The sequence below is a fragment of the Thamnophis elegans genome, chromosome 15 (assembly GCF_009769535.1).
Source record: "Thamnophis elegans isolate rThaEle1 chromosome 15, rThaEle1.pri, whole genome shotgun sequence".
NCBI classification, from domain to species: domain Eukaryota; kingdom Metazoa; phylum Chordata; class Lepidosauria; order Squamata; family Colubridae; genus Thamnophis; species Thamnophis elegans.
Genome location: NC_045555.1, coordinates 25872362 through 25893386, shown reverse-complemented (window position 1 = coordinate 25893386; position 21025 = coordinate 25872362). Strand labels below are relative to the sequence as shown.

The 21025-nt window shown below is 42.0% G+C and overlaps 1 protein-coding gene across 1 annotated transcript in view; it reads right to left on the bottom strand.

Moving 5' to 3' along the window:
• The window catches only part of GRID1 (glutamate ionotropic receptor delta type subunit 1), a 793636-nt gene that overhangs the window by 749112 nt on the left and 23499 nt on the right, over positions 1-21025 (bottom strand). The window lies entirely within an intron of this gene.

Genomic DNA, 21025 nt, shown 5'->3' with positions numbered 1-21025 from the left:
ATAAGTAGTGTGTGTGTGTGTCTGTGTGTGTGTCTGTGTGTGTTTTTACCCGCCTCGCCATAGAGCGGGACACGCTGGCTTCCGGCGATACAGTGGGTCCTCCTGTATGGCCGGCGCGGCGGCATGCACTTTAAAGTGCTGGCACGCCTTCCAGCCATAAAGCAGGACATGTCGGGGTTTCGGGGGCAGCTGGTGCTGGCAGGCATAGGGCGGCTTTTTCCCACTTGCCTCACCGGCCGTGAACCTCACCGCATGTCACTGCCTTGTTCAGTTTTCATCTGTTATTACATCTCCAGTCTTCCAGTGTTTTGGAAAATAGCTTGATCCCCTCCTCTCTGTGGCAGCCCCTCAAATATTGGAAGGCTGCTATCATGTCTCCCCTGGTCCTTCTCTTCACTAGACAAGCCATGCCCAGTTCCTGTAACCGTTCTTCATATGTTTTAGTCTCCAATCCCCTAATCATCTTGGCTGCTCTTCTCTGCACTTTTTCTAGAGTCTCAACATCTTTTTTATAATGTGGTGGTGACCAAAACTGGATGCACTACTCTAGGTGTGGTCTTACTAGAGCTTTATAGTGTGGTATTAGTACCTTCCTTAAAGTTGATTGTATACTTCTGTTAATGCAATTTAGGATTGTATTGGCTTTTTTGGCTGCCGCTGCACACTATTGACTCATATTTAGCTGGTTGTCCACTCCAAGATCCCTCTCATAATCACTGCTATTAAGCCTATTTTTATCCAGTTTATATGTGTACTTTGGGTTTTTCTTATCTAAGTGTAGGACTTTACGTTTCTCTACACTGAATTTCATTTTGTTAGGTAGGGCCCAGTGTTCAAGTTTGTCAAGATCCTTCTGGATCTTGGCCTATCTTCTCAGGTGTTAGCTACTCCTGCCAGCTTAGTATCATCTGCAAATTTGATAAGTTCCCCTTCTATTTCCTCATCTAAGTGGTTTTTTTCCTTGAGTCTTCCCTTCCATTTGCAGGTGAAATGATTTAAAGCAGTATTTCTCAACTGTAGCAACTTCAAGATGTCCAGGTGTCAACTCCCAGAATTCCCCAGCTAAAGTGAGCCATTCTCAGGGAAAATGAAAACAATCCTGAAGAAAAATGTCATATTCTAGACCTGGATTTCTCCATTCTGCACGCCATTGCACTCTGATACAAGCATTAAGGGAACAATTTTACTTACACTAAAGCCCTGCTCAGTGCTTGCAATCTCTAAGGGTGATTGGAGCTCAAGAACTGAAGATTCCTCATAAGGAAATGGAAAATCTTTTTTCAATGCATTTTGTAATTTAAGATAAATGTCCTTAGATCTTTTTTTCCTCCTCCCCATCCCCTCTCAATTATAGGTAAAGGTTCCCCTCAGACATATGTGCTAGTCATTCCTGACTCTAGGGGGCAGTGCTCATCTCCATTTCAAAGCTGAAAAGCCAGTGCTGTCCAAAGATGTCTCCATGATCATGTGGTCAGTGCATGACTAAATGCCGAAGGTGCATGGAACGCTGTTACCTTCCCACCAAAGTTCCTATTTTTCTACTTGCATTTTTATGTGCTTTCGAACTGCTAGGTTGGCAGAAGCTGGGACAAGTAACAGGAGCTCACTCTGTTACATGGTGCTAGGGATTCAAACTGCTGAATTGCCGACCTTTCTGATCAATAAGCTCAGGGCCTTAGCCACTGAGCCACTGCATCCCTCATCACCGCGTTCTCAATTATATCCTTCTTTAAATCAGAGATTTGTGTAATCCAATTCTTCTGGAAAGCCAATTAAACCATCCTTGAGAGGTGGATGCTTTCAAATTGTGGTGTTGGTAAAGACTCTTGAGAGTCCCTTGGGTTGCAAGGAGTTCAAATCAGGAAATCAATTCTGACCATGGAAGGAGATATACTGAAGCTGAAGCTCGGATAATTTGGCCACCTAATGAGAAGAGAGAGAACTCATTGGAGAAGATCCTAATGTTGAGAATGATGGAAGGCGAAAGGAGAAGGGGATGGCAGAGGAAGATAGTATCGTTGACACAATGAACATGAATTTGGGCAAACTCTGGGAGACAGTGGAGGACAGGGGGGCTGGCATGCAGTGATTCATGGGATTGTGAAGAGTAGGACACGATTTAGTGGCTGAACACCACCACCATCACCAAGAGATGGACGTTCAGCCTCTGTTTCAACATTTTTTTTTTAATTGTCACAGGATTTCTTTACAAAGAACGCAGAAAAACAGGTTATATTTCTGATGTTCCTATCGATTCACTCTTCCTTCATTATCAAATTTCTGAGCTTTATGCTTTTAAAAGTAAATGCAAAAGATTTCCACCTGACAATGACAGATCTTTTGAGAGTTGCGAGGAGAGGAAAGGGAAGTAGAAAGACTTCCAGAATAAGAGAGGATAATAAGCTAGAAGAGAATGGACTTGTTTTCTGAGGGCAGCAGACTTTTCAAAACACTAATGAGATCTAGAGGGAAATTAGCTTAAAGACCCAGAGAAGTCAAGATCTCATTCTGGCAATTATCCCATCTATTGACTGAACAAAACTTGCTCTGGAAAGTATTAGGAAACTGGAAGGAAAGAAAGAGGCCAAGGAAGTCACAAGACCATGACATTCTGTGAAATTCAGGATTTGTTCACTGCCAGCTACACCACCCACCCACAACCATATTGTGAAAAATTCTCATTACCAATCATTACAAGACGGTCTCTCTCTATTTCTGTCTGCCCCACTGGATCCAGCAGGATGGCCATGTTCTGAGAGCTACATATTAAAACTTGGAGATCCATGGGACCCCCAACCCTGCCCCTACTGCATTCCTAGTAAGCCTTTGAAGGCCTGAAGGTTTGGTGAACCCATCACTAGGTTTTTGTGTATTTTATGATTAGAGTTGGCTTTGTCTTCAGCTTCCAATATTTCAAGAATGTTGTTTTTGTTGTTGTGATGGGTGGCTATATAAACTGGGGATGTATGTATGTATGTATGTATGTATGTATGTATGTATGTTATGTACACACACACACACGCACACACACACACATATATGCATATGCCGAGATCTCACATTGCTCCTGGAAGCACGAAGCCTGAAGGTGACGAATGAGACTTCGTCGAAACGTTGCCAAGACACCTCCAATTTTACGCGGGAGAAAACCCGAATAACCAAAGACCTACATATATATATATATATATTTATTTATTTAAAGTCACAACTCCTGGTATGCCCAAATATGGGAGGAAGGTCATACTTCCATTCTCTGTCCTTCGGCTCGTCACAAGAGACCATCCAGACAGAAACCCAATATTTTTTTTTTACTGTTGCCTTTTTGTTACATTTGTTATATTTGTGCTGATAAATAAATAGAGCACAGGTTCGATTCCCAGCAAGGGTATGGCTAGCTGATGAGAGCTAAATAGCTTGAAATAGATCTATACTAGTCTCCCTTTATTTATTTATCAGCACAAATATAACATATATCTATATCTATATCTATATCTATATCTATATCTATATCTATATCTATATCTATATCTATATCTAATCTAATCTATATCTATCTATCTCTCTCTCTCTCTCTCTCTCTCTCTATCTATCTATCTATCTATCTATCTATCTCTCTCTCTCTCTATATATATATATATATATATATACACACACACACACACACACACACACACACACATATACATATATGTGTTGTATTTGTGCTGATAAATAAATAAAGGGAGACTAGTATAGATCTATTTCAAGCTATTTAGCTCTCATCAGCTAGCCATACCCTTACTGGGATTCGAACCTGTGCTGTATTGCATCTTAGGCAGATGTGTTAACCATTAAGCCACAGAGTTCGACTCCTTATCAGCTAAGCCAGGGTGATAGGTATCTATTTAGAGTTACAAGATGCAATACAGCACAGGTTCGAAACCCAGTAAGGGTATGGCTAGCTGATGAGAGCGCTAACAAACTGGTACTCAACCCGGACAAGACCGAGTGGCTGTTGTGTTTCCCTCCCAACAATTTGGCCGATATTCCAACACTCAGGCTGGGGGGTCAAATTTTATACCCCTCAGATAGGGTCCGTAATCTAGGAGTCCTCCTGGATCCACAGCTGACTTTTGACCATCAGTTGTCGGCTGTGACCAGGGGGGCATTTGCCCAGGTTCGCCAGGTCCGTCAGTTACGGCCCTACCTGAACTGGGAGGCTCTCGCAACAGTCACTCGAGCCCTTGTGATCTCTAGGCTGGAATACTGCAATGGGCTCTACATGGGGTTGTCCTTGAAGTGCATCCGGCGACTGCAGTTAGTCCAGAATGCAGCCGCGCGAGTGATAGTGGGCGCACCGCGGTTTGCCCACATTACACCCATCCTCCGCGAGCTGCACTGGCTACCTGTCGATCTCCGGGTGCACTTCAGGGTATTGATGACCACCTTTAAAGCACTCCATGGTAGTGGATCTGGGTACTTGAGAGACCGCCTTCTGCCTATTACTTCCCTTCGACCGATTAGATCGCACAGACTGGGCCTCCTCCGGATCCCATCTGCCAGTCAATGTCGACTGGCGACTACACGGAGGAGAGCCTTTTCTGTTGCAGCTCCGACCCTGTGGAACGATCTCCCCGTTGAGATTCGTACCCTCACCACCATCCAGACCTTCCGCACGGCCCTTAAGATCTGGCTCTCCCAGCAGGCCTGGGGATAGGTTCTTAATTTACCCGCCCGAGTGTTGACTGTTGAATGCAAGTTGTGTTTTATTATTTTATTTTGCTCACTCACTGTTTGTCTTTTGGTATTGCACCCCTTTCCCTGTGATTGTAAGCCGCCCTGAGTCCCCTCAGGGAGAAGGGCGGCCTATAAATCTTAATAAAATGTCAAAAAAAAAAATGAGAGCTAAATAGCTTGAAATAGATCTATACTAGTCTCCCTTTATTTATTTATCAGCACAAATACAACACAAAATGTAACAAAGGCAACAGTAAAAATATTGGGTTTCTGTCTGGATGGTCTTTTGTGACGAGCCGATGGACAGAGAATGGAAGTAGTTATCTTCCTCCCATATTTGGGCATACCAGGGGTTGTAACTCTAAATAGATATACATATATACATATACATACAGGCAGACATGTGTGTTTGTGTGTATTCCAACATAACTCTGGAACGCCTTGAGCACTTTCAACCAAACTTGATACACCGATGACTTACTCTCTGGAAACAAATACTGTGAGGATAAGACACCCCTAACATCCTTTGGGGTGTGTGTTCTGTTAAGATGCAAACTGTTATGTCTTAAAATGGCTTCTACCATACTGCCTTAAATGACTTCTATTGTACAGCGCTGTGGAGTTGCCATGGTAATGGCTTCACAGTACTCCATAAGGGAGTACTCCACAAAGAAGTTCCCTGCTCTGGTAAGGGGAAAAATCCAACATTAGAAATTGTGGTGAGATTCATGGAAGGAGGGTTGAGATAAATAAATATCAGGGCAGTAACGGGTTATCACCTAGTAAATAAATAAAAGTGCCCAAAGCTATGTTCTCTAGGAAAAGAAGTCGAGAATCAACAGCAGTAAGAAAACAAAAAAATACATAGATGCGCGCGCGCACACACACACACACACACACACACACCACTCTTTTGTGCTGGACGTTCATCGCAGCTTCAAGGACCAACTTGGCTTTGCTTGAATCAAACACAATTCCTAAAAACTGCATGGATGCCTCCATATCCCTCTTTTCCCATTTTTTTCCTTGAGAAGCTTCAGTCCTGCTTACTTCTTGAGCTGAATCAGAATTGACCAATGACTGCCACTCGCTGTGACCTCTTGCAAAACATTTATCTATGCAAAATATTAAAATCACTGTCCATGATCCACTGTCTTGTACAAAGACTGTGTTTATTTAAAACTACAGTAAAACAGTCCATGTCTCAAGGTTTACCAGACAGCTAAGCCACTATTTGGGGGGTCTGTTTCTTGGCCAGAGTTCTGTGGCATCCAACAAGCTACCATCTAGCAAATATCATCTGAATGTTGCAGCTGACTAGACACCAACAAGAGAAAATGCATGTTGCAAGGAGGGTGCCAGACAATGATTAATGAGGAAGAGAGGAAGACAGGCATAATCTTGGCTTAAAGCATGATTTGGCTTTCACACTCTGTAGACAACACAGGAGTTGCTCTCCCTTCTTACGTTTCTCCTTTTGCTATTGCCTTTCCTTGCTCAATCCTGATAAACAGTCTGTGACTAGCAACCAGGAAGCAAGAAAAACAAAAAGAAAAGAAAAGAAGCAAAGCAAAGCAAAGCAAAAGAGTTATATCAAAATATACTGTATATAACTCTTGTTGTCTATGTGTGTAAGGTAAAGATACCCCTAGCACATACAGTATGTGCTAGTCGTTCCTGACTCTAGGGGGCAATGCTCATCTCTGTTTCAAAGCTGAAAAGCCAGGCTGTCCGAAGATGTCTCCGTGGTCATGTGGCTGGCATGGCGCACGGAATGATGTTACCTTCCCACCAGGGACGTGCAGTCACTAGAGGCAAGGGAGGCGGAGCCTCACCAGTCTCCTCAGGAAAAAGAAAGAAATTTAAATATATTTTTTTAAATAATTAAAGCCAAGATAGTTGCTACCAGATTCCAGCTCACAGTGGCTTGGTGTCTGCTTAGTGTTAACCAAAGCAGGAGGCGAGAGAACTCGGGGCCTCTTTTCCATAAGGAATTTTTTGCCTTCTAAAAGTTAATAAAGAGTTAAAAGGCAAAGAAGTTCAGATGGAAAAGAGGCACTAATTCTCCCGCCTCCTGATTTGGAAGCAGCCAATCGTGTCTTCTTGAGCACGCTTACGTTGGGTGGGGCGTGCTTCAGAGGAGAGAGGAGTGGGCAAGAAGGAGGAGGCTGCCTCTTTGCTGCAGACCTGGGCGCTTGGCGGCTCCCACGATGCAAACTGCCCCACCATCCCCGATGCTGCCGCCCACTGCCCCGGCCTGCTTCTCCAGGCTCCGCCGCTGGAAGTCCCAGATCGCCTCTGTGGGAAGGCTGAGGGAAAAACGGAGCGAAGCTTCTCTGCGGCCTCCCGGCGCTGCCCAGAGGCTCTTGCAGGAGCACGTGTCAGCGGCCGGCAACCTGGAGCGGCCCGGGCTGTGAGACAAGGGAGCACTTAAAGCAGCCGCTGCCGCCGCCACCACCACCACCCCTCCTTCACCCGGCGGGGCGGTGGTGGTGGCAGCGGCAGCGGCTACTTTAAGTGCTCCCTTGTCTCACAGCCCGGGCCGCTCCAGGCCGCCGGCTGCTGACATGTGCTCCTGCAAGAGCCTCTGGGCAGCGCCAGGAAGCTGCAGAGAAGCTTCGCTCCGTTTTTCACTCAGCCTTCCCCCAGAGGCAATCCGGGACTTCCAGCGGCGGAGCTTGGAGAAGCAACGGACGCAGGCCGGGACAGCGGGGGGGCAGTGGGGCACTTTGCATCGTGGGAGCCACCAAGCGCCTTTGCTGCAGACCCGGGCACTTGGTTGCTCCCGCGATGCAAATTCCCCCCCCCCCCGCCAAGGCCGACCGCTGCCCTGCTGAGCCTCACCAGGTATCAACCTCACCTCACTGCTTCCCACCAAGGGTGGTTCCTATTTTTTCTACTTGCATTTTTTATGTGCTTTCAAACTGCTAGGTTGGCAGAAGCTGGGACAAGTAACGGGACCTCACTCCGTTATGCGGCACTACAGATTTGAACCACCGACCTTTCTGATCAACAAGTTCAGCATCTTAGCCACTCAGCCATGGCATTCCTGTATATGTATGCATATATTAAGGGAAACAGTGTCTTCATCTTATTTTAAAAGTCTTATTCATTCCTTTATAGCAGGGGTTCCCACTGGCTGGGAAATTCTAGGAGGTAAAGTCCACAAGTCTTAAAGTTGCCAAGGTTGGAGATTCCTGCTTTATACCCTCAGAAATTAGGAAATTAACACCTGTAAGGAGAGTATTCAAAATTTTAAAGAATACAATGTTTGCCTAAATGTTCTGAAGGATGTAAAGACCAATTTACCCTACAAGAAAGTTTTAGGTCCATCTACTTCATTGGTATCAACATGTCACCAGTGTTGTTTCTCAAGTTACAAAAAAGGCTGTTTTTGACTGCATTAAAAATTGTCTGGTTTTCTTTTTTCTTTTGGAGGAGGCAATGTCAAAAAAGGCAAGATAACAGCCATAACCATGTTCCCAGCCCTTCCCCCCCCTCCCGCCAAATTTTATGTTAGAATATTCATGACTGGGAGAAACATGGTAACAAGGTAAGCCAATGAATAGGCATAGCAACTAAGTCAGCCAATAGGAGCTTAAACAGATCTGAGTCTGTGCTGAGAATCAAAACTGAAACTACTCTGTCTGCTCTGAACTCTGAAATGGAACTAACTGTTCTCTCCTACTTGTGTTCTACCATGTTGAAAGAATCTACTATTGGTATTATACATGCATTCATACATTCATTCATCTGTTATTATGCATATAAAGAAGTTAATGAATCCAGCTGAATCAGTTATCTGTGTGTGCTTTTTGGATTTGATTTTTCTGCAACAAACTCTGATATTTTATATCTCCCTTCAGATAGTGATCTGAAATTACAATTTACTAACAACTCTTCATGGTTTGTGGCCTCAAAGTTCAATATAGCCAGCATCCATCACTGTGCTAAAATATTCTTGTCTCCCCATGAACAGAAAAGATCCTTCAATGCACTGGGTCAGAGTCTTTTACAAACTTGGCAACTTTAAGACTTAAGAACTTCAACTCCCAGAATTCTCAAGCCAACCACTCAAAACTGGTCCAAGTAATTTTGAAGAATGAATCTGTAATATTTCAAGCCGATGAAAAACTTCTTAAATCTAAGTTACATGATGGTCCTCCTACTTTTGGAACATGAAGGTAAAACAAGGTGTGTTTGTGTGTGTGTGTGTGTGTGTGTGTGTGTGTGTGTGTGTGTGTGTGTGTGTAACAAGCAACTGTGTTCCCTTACATGTGACCTACTTATGCATGTAACTCGAGAGACTCAAAATGTCATTTACAAATAAATGCAGATTTAAACGCCAGTCCATCTTCGGCACTGCTATGACAGGCAAGAAATACCACATCTTCCCAAAAGGAAAACAAATTGTTTTGATAAGTTCACTAAGAAATCAGATCAGTTTATTCCCCCCGCCCCCAATGCCATTTTGTTTCTCTAATTGTGACAAGCAATTCTTAGTATAATTAGTTCTTGAAAAATCTTCTAAAGTAGATTAGGAACAAAAGCAACTTATCTTGATGACAAATCTTGCTGATATCTGCCCATCTAGGTAAACAAAACATAATCTAATGATTAGTATAAATTTCAGTATGTGCAAGTACAGATTTTAGGAGAAAAAAAATTATGTAGGCTGCCTGAAATAGATGTATTTTTTTTAAATGACAAATGTGTATCTACTGCAGCTGATTACTGCATTTGCTTATTTCGTTCTCTGTGAAATGTTTACACCATTAAAAACTTCAGTGTAGCCAAAATGACAAAGAAAGCAAGAGAAAGCCACGGGTAAAGAAATCACATCACCTTTCATTATTCATTTCAATCCCCTTTGACTAATACTTATTTGGATTCATTGAAAATAAATTGAATATCATGATAATAGAACGATAAACCACTGAACTGAAAACTACGATATAAGCAGCTCTTCCTCCCCAGCTAAGGACCTGGCAACCTTAAAACAGAGTGGAGTGGAGGAGGAAACGGGCAACTTTGTGCACTAAAAAGGAAACAAATTATTTTTGTGGAACAGAACACGCCACTCCGAATTTTGTACAAATGTAGATCAGATCCTTTGCCAACCAGGCTGTTGGCCAGGAGCCCAGTTTGATGATTTTGTTCTCCTTAGAGGTTCACAGCTTGGATGGTCTGCCGAATTCAGTCGTGCACCTGGATGTTCAGTTTTAGCGGTGGGGAGAAGTGGGTTTTTGCACAGCCAAGGCTGGGGAGCCAAATGGGCTTATTGGCGAGGCACTGAGCCGAGCCACGGAAACACCTGCCTTATTTGCATCACCCCGTGGGCCTCTGGAGTTGGCACTCTTCTTTGGACTGCAGCAAGATATTCTTCATTGGATGCTTGTGAAAAAGTGTTCCAAAACTTCAGAAAATCCTGAAACTCTGCAGTGGAACTTTTGTTTAAAGAGGGAGGTGTTAAACTCTTATTTATGCTGCAACCTTCATGTCCACTCGCGAAGCTTTCCCAACCTGCTCCCGAGTTGCCATAGGCAGGGGGAATTTGCACCTCAGTCAAAACAACACACATCTTAGCTGGCCAAAGTCAAGGCCATCTCCACAGAAACCACTAACAAGTGGAGGAAGTGACTTCTACAACCTGCAAAATTGTTTTGTTGGAGAATGTGACTGATGACACACCTTGGAGGGAGGAGGAACAGGTCAGAGCCAAGGCGCAAACTGAGTGGGGTCAGAGCTGGCTTCACTAGGTCCGTGCCAAGATGGCACTCCCAATAAACAACTGGGCTTTTTTTGAAAACTGGCTTGAAGCTCCTGCTTTTATTAGAGCTTCAGTTGGCACCCTGACACTTTAGCTGCTTGTGGTTCTTGCATGAAACAAGCTGGAAATGAAGGTGAAGCGTCACCCACACTGGCTGTCCAAGTGATCTGATGCTCATTTATGGCATGGACATCCCCTGGTTAGTTCCTCTGTTTCTTTACCTGCTCCTAGGGCAGTAAAAAGAAAAGAAAATACCCATTTTCCATGTTTCTAGTCACTTAGGCTAGAAGACAAGAGGAGCTGAATTCTTGCCAGCTGTGACTAGAAAATGAAAGTCCATCCTTCCTGTCAGGCGTGCCTCATTCAGTATCCAAGAAAGAAAACCCCTAACTCCATTTGAGTAGAGATAAACGTACTTTTACTGGACATGAAAACAGTGAAAGTGAAGCAAGATCTGAAGCAAAAAGGCACAAATGTGTACATATCAAATGTTTTCCCAAGACCTTCCCCCCAGTTACCCCAACCCAATGTCCAATCTGCAACTCCCAAAGATGTCATGTGGGGTGCATTTTCAACTGGCCTCATTCAGTTGGTATGCAGAGACGATTGACCTTGACCAAGTCCAAACACAAACCATCAGCATACGCAGAATATGTGAAAACAAAACTCCCTATATAAACTTCCTATATAAACTCCCTATATAAGAAAGACGAGGGTAAAAAAGAATAATAACTATGTGAATGTATACCTATAATTGTATATACGAAAGACCTGTAGGAGTTATCAAGCAAGCACAGGATTCCACCCATAGCTTTTGTCCACAGTCCTTTGAAGTAGCTGTGTCTTTTCCCCTAGGTACTCTAAGTTCAAAGGCAAGCCCTATCAAATATGCCCTACAAGCAGAGCTTCCAGAGGTCAAAGCAAACCATTTAATGTTATCAATGCAATGCCAACAAGCCCAAAATGCAGGTCCCTTACTCGACAAACTAAGATGGATGCTGTAAGGCCTTAAGCTGATGAGATGAGAATCTCTGACATTCATGCCAGAGAAAGCCATTTTATAAATAAGAACCCGAGTGAAGAGAAACAACCAGCCACTATCAAAAATGCACAAGATTCCCAGGATTTAAATCTGGGAAATACTATTTCTATAAGGCAATGCTATGTTCCAGGATGCTGTTAGATAGAGACCATCTATCTAAGAACTCTTTCATAATTCCCTACAGTAAATGTATGGGTCTAAATGTCTGACATTCACCTAGAAAAACCGGTTTGGGAGGTGTGGGGGGGAGAGATATAGAGATTAAATACAGTACATCACTCAAAGCCTTCATAGGTACAAGGTATTATTTTGTTTTGCTGGGGATTTAGATATTAGAAGGGGGGAAATTGGAGGCTGGCAACATAACAATAGCAAAATACTGAAGACATGATCATCATACACCATTATTGGGCACTGTTATTCATTCAGAGTTCCCAATATGTCCAGACTATTTAATAAGTATGTGTCAGGAACACACTTCTATTTCATTTTCTCCATCAGTGGTCTGAACCTGTGGTGGGTTTCAATTTATTTTGCTACCAGTCCGCTTGTGCGCATGTGTGCATGCCCAGAAGTGTCCGGGCAGGTGGGTGGAGCCTCCCGTTGCCATTACTACCAGTTCACCACCTCTGGTCTGAACATGTCACCCATGGCACTCAAAGGCCTACTACATCTCACTTTCTTTTGACCCCATTTTGAAGCAAAAAGAGAACTTACATTCTTTCATCCCCAACTATTTAGCTTACATGCAGAAAAGCAGCTGTGTGATTTGTTTTTTCAAGGTTTACCAACAGCAAACTTTGTATACAACTTCCCGTATTTCCTATTTCATAGGGGAAGTTCTGAAGAATTCTAGAAAGCCGTTTGAACCTGCTGCCCCAGATCTGGGAGCCAACATCAAAAGTCTTGTTTTCAAACACAAACATTCCCTCCTTCTTGGGAAAAAAAGGAGATGTAGGGACAAAACAGGGAGCAATCCTTTAAGAAACATCCAGGAAAATGTCACAAAAACAAAACCTTTACATCTTAAAACTATATGGAAGTCAGAAAGGATCCTAGTCATTAGAGGAAGCCACATTTTTCAACTCGACAACTGGAAAAGGTCCAGAAAATATTTATTGCACCACCAAAAGCATCAGCCACAGGAAAGAGTGTTATTCACTGGCTTATCACAAACACACACAGACATAGACACAGAAACACACACACACAGAGACACACACAGACACACACACAAAAAACCTCTGCATAATGGGGATATGACAGCTGCATTTTGTAAACAGGATGACATTAGAATATAAAAATGTGCCATTTTTTCATTCCTTACTTTTAGTTCATTCCTTTGAGACCCATTACCTCTGAAGAGGTAAATGGTTATTGCTTCAACTCCCATGTTATATTATATATTGGATCTGAAAACCAGCAATTGGAGAGGATTTTACATGCTCAGGTTCCCGATATGGAATATTTTCATCCCCTCCCTATGAAAAAAAACCCATTACAATGTTGACGTAACTACTAAATGTATGACAGTGATCTTTCACACACCAGATGTCCATGGCAAAACAACTAAGGACGTTTATAACTCAAGATCCACTTATACATTCCTGCAAAAATGTTCTCCTTTTTCAGAGTTGGCTTCCGTCAATCAAACAGGTATGTAATCTTGATGGTCTCAGATGCTATGGCCAAAACATTTGCTCAGGAATGCCAATTAAACCCAGGATGAGCCAACAGATCCTCAGGTGATAGATTATTTTAAGACTGTCAGTCATCATCATAGTAGGACCACCACCAAATAGAAGATATCTGTTAAAGCACACTAGTTAGTCTTCTCGGCAATATATCGATTTTGTCAATAGTTTCTCCTGTATACAAAGATACAATTTCTGTATCTATAAGCTGAAGTGGTTGTTACCAAATCTTATCAGAAAGGAAATGGGTCAACCCTCATCTGAAGAGGCTTCCTGAAGAGGGAGATCAAACTCATATGAGTTCCAGAAGGCCAAAAGGTCAGGAATCAGGAGAACAGGTAAGGTATGGGGAAACTGAACATCATCATCACTAAAAGGCACCCTTCTATTCAAAAGTTTTCAATTATAGAGTCAGGAAAAAATATAGCAACAACCTCAACTCTCCAACACCAGTGAAGTCATAAAACCATAGAGAACAGGGGTTGCTTTAATTCACAATCCTGCAGAAATCCTTTCAATATCTCAGTTTTATCTGAAGAGGCAGCAGCCTATCTCCCAAAGCTCAGGAAAGGCTGAGTGTAAGTGAATGATAGAAGTGTTAGTTGTTGCCAGGCTTAGTGATACAGATCTTCATAAAACATAAATTAGGGTAAGGATTAATAACTTGGAGTCCTAGTGGACAACCATTTAAATATGAACCAGTTGTGTGCAGCAGCTGCCAAAAAAGCCAACACAGTTCTAGGCTGCATAAACAGAGGGATAGAATCAAGATCACATGAAGTGTTAATACCACTTTATAATGCCTTGGTAAGGCCACGCTTGGAATAATGCATTCAGTTTTGCTCGCCACAATGTACAAAAGATATGGAGACTCTAGAAAGAGTGCAGAGAAGAGCAACAAAGATGATTAGGAGACTGGAGGCTAAAACATATGAAGAACGGTTGCAGGAACTGGGTATGTCTAGTTTAATGAAAAGAAGGACTAGAGGAGACATGATAGCAGTGCTCTAATATCTCAGGGGCTGCCACAAAGAAAAGGGACTCAAGCTATTCTTCAAGAATAGCCTGAGGGTAGAATAAGAAGCAATGGGTGGAAAATAATCAAGCAGAGAAGCAACTTAGAACTAAGTAGAACAATTAATCAGTGGAACAGCTTGCCTCCAGAAGTTATGGATGCTCCATCACTGGAAGTTTTTAAGAAGATGTTGGATAGCCATTTGTCTGGGGTTTTCTGCCTAAGCAGGAGGTTGGACTAGAAGACTTTCAAAGTCCCTTAACTCTGTTATTCTATTCTATTCTATTCTATTCTATTCTATTCTAAAACTTTGAAATGTGAAGAATAAATTACTTTGTAACCTGCACTCCTAGTCCAGCTAGCTTTGCTGGCTGAGGAACTCTGGGAGTTGAAGTCCACACATTTTAAAGTTACCAAGGTTGGGGACCACTGGACTAGAAGACCTCCAAGCCTTTCAAGCCCTATGATTCTATGTTTGACCCCTGGAAATCTGTCACTGTTCCCTTCCCTAATATGGTTGCTAGCCATGAGAAATGTGTCTGCTCTGAGCATGGCTATCCCTCTTGGTGAGTCCTCTCAACTGGGGAAGGCTCTCTGCCAGCTGATTTTCCTCCAGCTATTCATTGTCTTTCGCTCACCTTCCTTCCCTGCCAGCAAGGCCTTTGAAGGCAGGATAGACAGATGGTTAGCAAGTCATGGGTACATACCAATATTATAAATAGGACTGGCTCAATGACTATATTTTCAGAACGTTTGAGGAATGAAGCAACTGTGGGCCTCACACTGCTCTCTCCTAGATGTGCAAAACCATTAACTTCGTTCTCCTTCCTTCTTTCCATTCTGTTCCCTGTGTTTAACTGCACTCTTCAGACAGGTTTTATTTTTATTTTTTTCTGTGCGCTTCTCTATATTGTTCGTCTCCTGGCAAAGAGTCACACAGGCCAAACACAATCCGCCTTACTTTCTCAACTGCAAAAAAAGAAATCCTGCTACAAACATTGTAAAGAAGCCACATCTCAAAACGAATACATAGACTGGAGAAGTAAATAAAACTGATTCACAAGATCCAAAGCTCATCATCTCTGAAAGGCAAAGGTTCCCCTTGCACATATGTGCTAGTCATTCCCGACTCTAGGGGGCGGTGCTCATCTCCATTTCAATGCCGAAGAGCCAGCACTGTCCGAAGACGTCTCCTTGGTCATGTGGCTGGCATAACTAAATGCCGAAGGCACATGGAATGCTGTTACCTTCTCATCAAAGGTGATTCCTATTTTTCTACTTGCATTTTTACATGCTTTTGAACTGCTAGATTGGCAGAAACTGGGATGAGTAACAGGACCTCACCCCATCACATAGCATTAGGGATTCGAACTGCCAACCTTTCTGACCGACAAGCTCAGTGTCTTCGCCACTGAGCCACTATGTCCCTATCATCTCTAGATAGATAATATACCTGGCCCAGATAAAAATCAGGAGTTCCTCAACTACACATGAAAAGGAAAGCATGTATTTCTATATGCTTCATTATTTGTTAATTATCTCCCGCCTTTAAAAACTTGACATGGCTGACTTGGGAATCTCCATTCATTTTATTCCATACATTCTAAATTGATCACAGAGCTACTGGTTTTCTCATTAAAAGCTGGGATGCAATATCTCTTTGAGTCAAGTTCAACTCTTGATGATTTTAGGAACACATCCATGCAATTTTCTCAGCATTATGGAAGGTTGCTTCCCCCTGGGAATTTGTTGTTTTATTCCCCAGTCTAATCTTATTTGTCTCCCATCCAAGTATTAACCAGGCCTGATCCTGCTTAGCTTTCAATCCAGGCAAGGTGTTGGCTAGCTAGATTGGTTTCAGAGTAATACAGCACTTGTGTTGAAATTAAACAGACACAAATTTCAGGATGCATGCCTGCTGGCTCTCAAATTCTTTTAAATAATTCAGAATATTCCAGTAAACTGATTTCCTTCCAGTTGATAATCAGAATACAGATAATTGCATCTTATTTCTGAATACCACTGATGAGTAACCTAAAATGATGAATTCCAAATAATACAACTCTATGAACCAGTCATCTCGCGGTGGGATTTAGAATTGTTTTCAAAATACCTTTGATGCTAGGATAAAGTCAGATATTATATCAGCCACAATACAGATTAATATTAAATCTCCAGCTATTATTCTGTACTTTTATCCAGAAGAAATAAAAGGTCACTAATACTGTTCTATAAACAAGTAATCTTCTTTGAACCAGGCATAATTTATTCTGTAGATACAGCATGATTTCTAACTAGCCATTACTCTTAGGAGACGTAGTCCTCCTTGTTTTTCTTTGAAGATGCCTTCAGATTTGTAAACAAAGGATATATCCAATCACTCCTTAAACATTTCTTTTATTGTTATCAGTACTAGATGTGGATTTTTATCCTATATGAGACTATCTGAGAATATTACCATTTGGTTTACTTACTTGTTAGAACAATTAGTAAATAGTACTAATTAGTACCTAATTAGTAAAAGTGGTTTATATCCTACAGTGCCTCATAGAAAAATCATTTTAATAATGCTACAACACATTAGCACCATTCTAAAATACTGAATTAAATAACGGCAATTCACAACGTGGAAAATTCATTTTCTGTCCTAACAGCCACTAAATATCCAACTGTATTAAATTTCAGCATCACACTTTTAAGATAACACATTTCTCAAAGCAAAAGGAAATATTTACATTCTATCAGTCTAGTTGCTCTTGAGGGTGTTCCACATGGCCCAAATGAAGACATGGTACTTGCCTCAAAGGAGGCAGAAGTGAAGACTTTGGATTGGATCATGCATAGGCAACCTCTATCCTCCCATGGAGCCCAAAACTCCCCAGGTTTACAGAGAAGATGAGGAAGATGAAACAGGTGGAGTCTAAAATATCACTAAGGAGGCCAAGGAGTGAAACCAACTGAACATGACCTTGAGCTACTGTTAGGACCTAACTTGTGGTGGAAAGGGTAGCAAAACATCAATATTTCAATGCTTACCACCTTTATTTGGGGTAACCTCACTCAAAGTCATACTTCATGGTCACTGAAAAGTACAACTAGGCATCTGTTGAATAAAGTTGCTTAGGTTCAATCCAAGTTGGACTCTAAAATCCTGAAGCAGTTCCATAGAGGTAACTGAGGCTGGATATCTGGGAAGAGCTTGATCCTGTTAGTCTTGAGTAAGTGAACTGTGTTCTTGGAGCTACTAGCTTGATCACCTGTATATTAGATCCATGTCCCACCTGGTGGACTAATGTTTCCCAGGAAGTGAGCATCATCCCACCGGAGGTTGGAGGGGACATCATACACCTGGAGATCAAATCAGTCTCAAATCTGATGGTCTTCTGTAAGGTTTTGAAGACTTGGTTCTGTCTGAGAATGGGGGTTAAGAGGTAAGGTAGAGCCTGTGGGATGGTTGTGATGTTCTATTTTGTTTTGATCTTAGCTGCCAATTAGTATTTCTTGACATATTGTGATACTGTTGAGTTATCATAGTTTTTAACTGTTGTTCACAAAGTAGAATCAATATGTTGAGATGGTAACATGTAAATTGAAATAAATAACTATTCCTGCCAATTTAGACACATGAGGATACTTGGAAATTTTGAAAATAAAGTTCCTTCTAAAATAAAATTCTATACAATACAATAATTAAATATTCTTCTTACTTTCCTAGTTCTCAAAAGCTCTGAGGTTGCATTTCAATATTTATTCCAGAATGTTATCTATTTGTGAGAGTAGGGGGGGGGAGCCTTGATTTCACCTGTAGTTATCTTCAAACATTAAGAAAGCCTTATATTTTATCCAAATGGAAAAACAGTACCTTATGGTTTAGTTCTGCTGTTTCTTCAAGTAATTTAAACCAAACACCAAGACAACTAATTGCTGTTTCTCTCCAAAGAATAAAATTGTCATGAATAACTTTTAACATCTGTCAAGATTTAGTTCAACAGAGTTAATTTTGCAAATGAAAAAAATGTTACATAACTGTGAAAAACAATACAAAGGACCACCACAAGTCCAATGCACATATAAGACTTGCATACAAATGCACACACACACCACCCAAAAACACATGTTATTTATGCAGATCACCTACCTATCTGCTTCCATGTCACACTTTGATAATCCCAATTGGGACCTTCCCAGACATAATCAATTCCCCATCATCTGCATTGAGGACACACTGTCTATCTCTAGATATTCAAGTCTAGATCTAAATCTGACATTCAACATTGTCAAAAATCATCTTCTAGAACTATGATTCATTCTTCATAAGAACATCAAGAACAGTAGAAGCTATCATCTCTATTTGCAAGAGAACAGTTGTTATGAGATGCCCCACAACAGGCAAGGCCATTGTAGGAACCCCCACCCCACCCCCGGCCATCTAAAATGGAAATCTAAATGGTCTTATCACAAAGAATCACACATTTTCCTGAGCAGGAAGAAAGGGCATATTTCTGTTCAGGGCTTAGCCATACATCACAAATTCCCAACTTCACATGGCTTAAATAGTTAGCTGGGCTTGAACACAGCAGCTTTTCATACACTCGATATGACATACCTTGATAAAAAAAAATTTGCAGCAAACTGTGATGAATCCCCCTTATGCTGACAGTAATTCATTTTTGCTCCCATCTTTGCATGGACTCTTTTCTTGGCGCTTCACAGTCTTTAGGGCAAGAGTTATTGGCTGTTGGCATCTCTGTCCTAACCATCAGTCCTTAGCTTAACACCCACCACTAGGCCTAGTAATTAGTTTATTTAAAATGTAAGAACCCCGCCTTTCTGTCCAAGTATTTTAAGCAAGGTTAATAAAGAGAAATGGAAGGAAACCTCAACATTAAAAGATATTACAGAAGAGCCTAAGAAGGATGAACCGATGATAAAAACAAAGGAGATGGGAGATAATATGGAAAGTGAAGGCAGGTAAGCATTTCTTAAGCAATAGCAATAGCACTTAGACTTATATACCACTTCACAGTGCTTTACAGCTGGTTGTCACAGGGGCAGTGGATTGTGCACGCGTGCACAGTGCAAGTCAGGCACAAGCATGGACAGAATGCGCAAGCGAGCAATCAGCGAACCAGTAGTGACAGTAAGAGCAACCCACCCCTGGTCAGCATATTGCCCCCAATAATCTGGGTCCTCATTTTAACCATCTCAGAAGGATGGAAGGCTGAGTCAACTTTGAGCCTGATGAGATTTGAACTGCTAAATTGCAGGCAGCTGGCAGGCAGCAGAAGTAGCCTGCAGTACTGCATTCTAACCGCTGAACCACCCCAGGTCTTCAAGACTTTATCACTGTTGTATTTTATCTACCCTCCCTATCTGTTCACTTCCATCAGCTTCTGGGCAGATGGGGAATAAGGAAGAAGATCCATTTTCTGGGATGCAGAGAGACAGGGACCCATTTACAAACGTTGTGCTCTGTCAGGCATCTGTGCACGGCTGCCAGCAGATGTTATTGTAATTATGATTAAAATGCTACAGAAATTATACTAATCCAGTAAGTCATGTTGGTGAATTTATTTGCTCTGAACGGTAAAACTGAATGAATGGCATACAGCAAAGCCTTTTCATACCAGATGAGAGAAGCAAACCCATAATTAAGATACAATTTAAGCCTCCCAGAGTCATTTTGTGACTAGATGGGCTGCAAATAAATTTAATAAATAAAGAAAAGTATATATTTAGGACAGCTCAATGCAGAAAGATGCATGATGGATAACCTATGGTCTGGGTTGACAGAACCACATAAAGCTTACGTCTGCACTCATGTCTACCTTGAAGCAGAAGAACTGGCAGAACCTGAGGTGGAGTCAAAAGTGGGATCAGCCTAGAATCCTTATGTCGCCACAAGTGAACTAAATCCAACCTCCCTTGAATTCCATTGACCCTTATCTAACTCCAAACAGCTGCTAAATATTAGTTGAAAATATTTCTGTGCATAGTCACAGAAGCCATAAATGCCTGAGGAGCAATAAATTAGTTGAATTGTACATGCACATATGGATCCGATCTTTTGCGCCATCTGAAGATTTAAGTTAAAAATGGTTTCTCCACACAGTCTCTGAAAAGATGCTCAAGATATTTCCCCTGAATCCAGCTACTTAGTACCATTTGGTGCTCTGCCAAGCTCAGTCAACACTGCCAGGTGTGGAATGAACTTGTAGAGATGTTCAAACAAAAAACAAGAAAGGAGGTTTAGCCATTCCCCCTCAAGCTAGCTTCCCAGAAAATTCTACTCCCTCCTAGGAAAATAACTGGAAAAACCCCATGAGTTGTTTTGCTTTCACTTAGGGGAAACACATAGATGGAAACTAAGGATTAGTTTATTTTTCCCTTCCCAGAAGACCTCCCATCACCACCAAAAGCCTATAAGGACTACCCAGCTGCAGACGTGGTATTCAGCAGGTTCCCACCAGTTCTGGACAAGCAGTAGTGGAAATTTTGAGTAGTTTGGAGAACCAGTAAATACCACCTTTGACTGGCCCTGCCCCCATCTATTCTCTGCCTCCTGAGTCCCACTGATTGGGAGGAAATGGGGATTTTGCAGTAATCTTCCCTTGGAGTGGGGTGGGAATTGAGATTTTACAGTATCCTTCCTCTGGAGTGGGGAGGGAACGGGGATTTTACACTATCCTTCCCCTGGAGTGGGAAGGGAATGGGGATTTTACAGTATCCTTCTCCTGGAGTAGGGAGAAAATGGGGATTTTACAGTATCCTTCTCCTGGAGTGGGGAG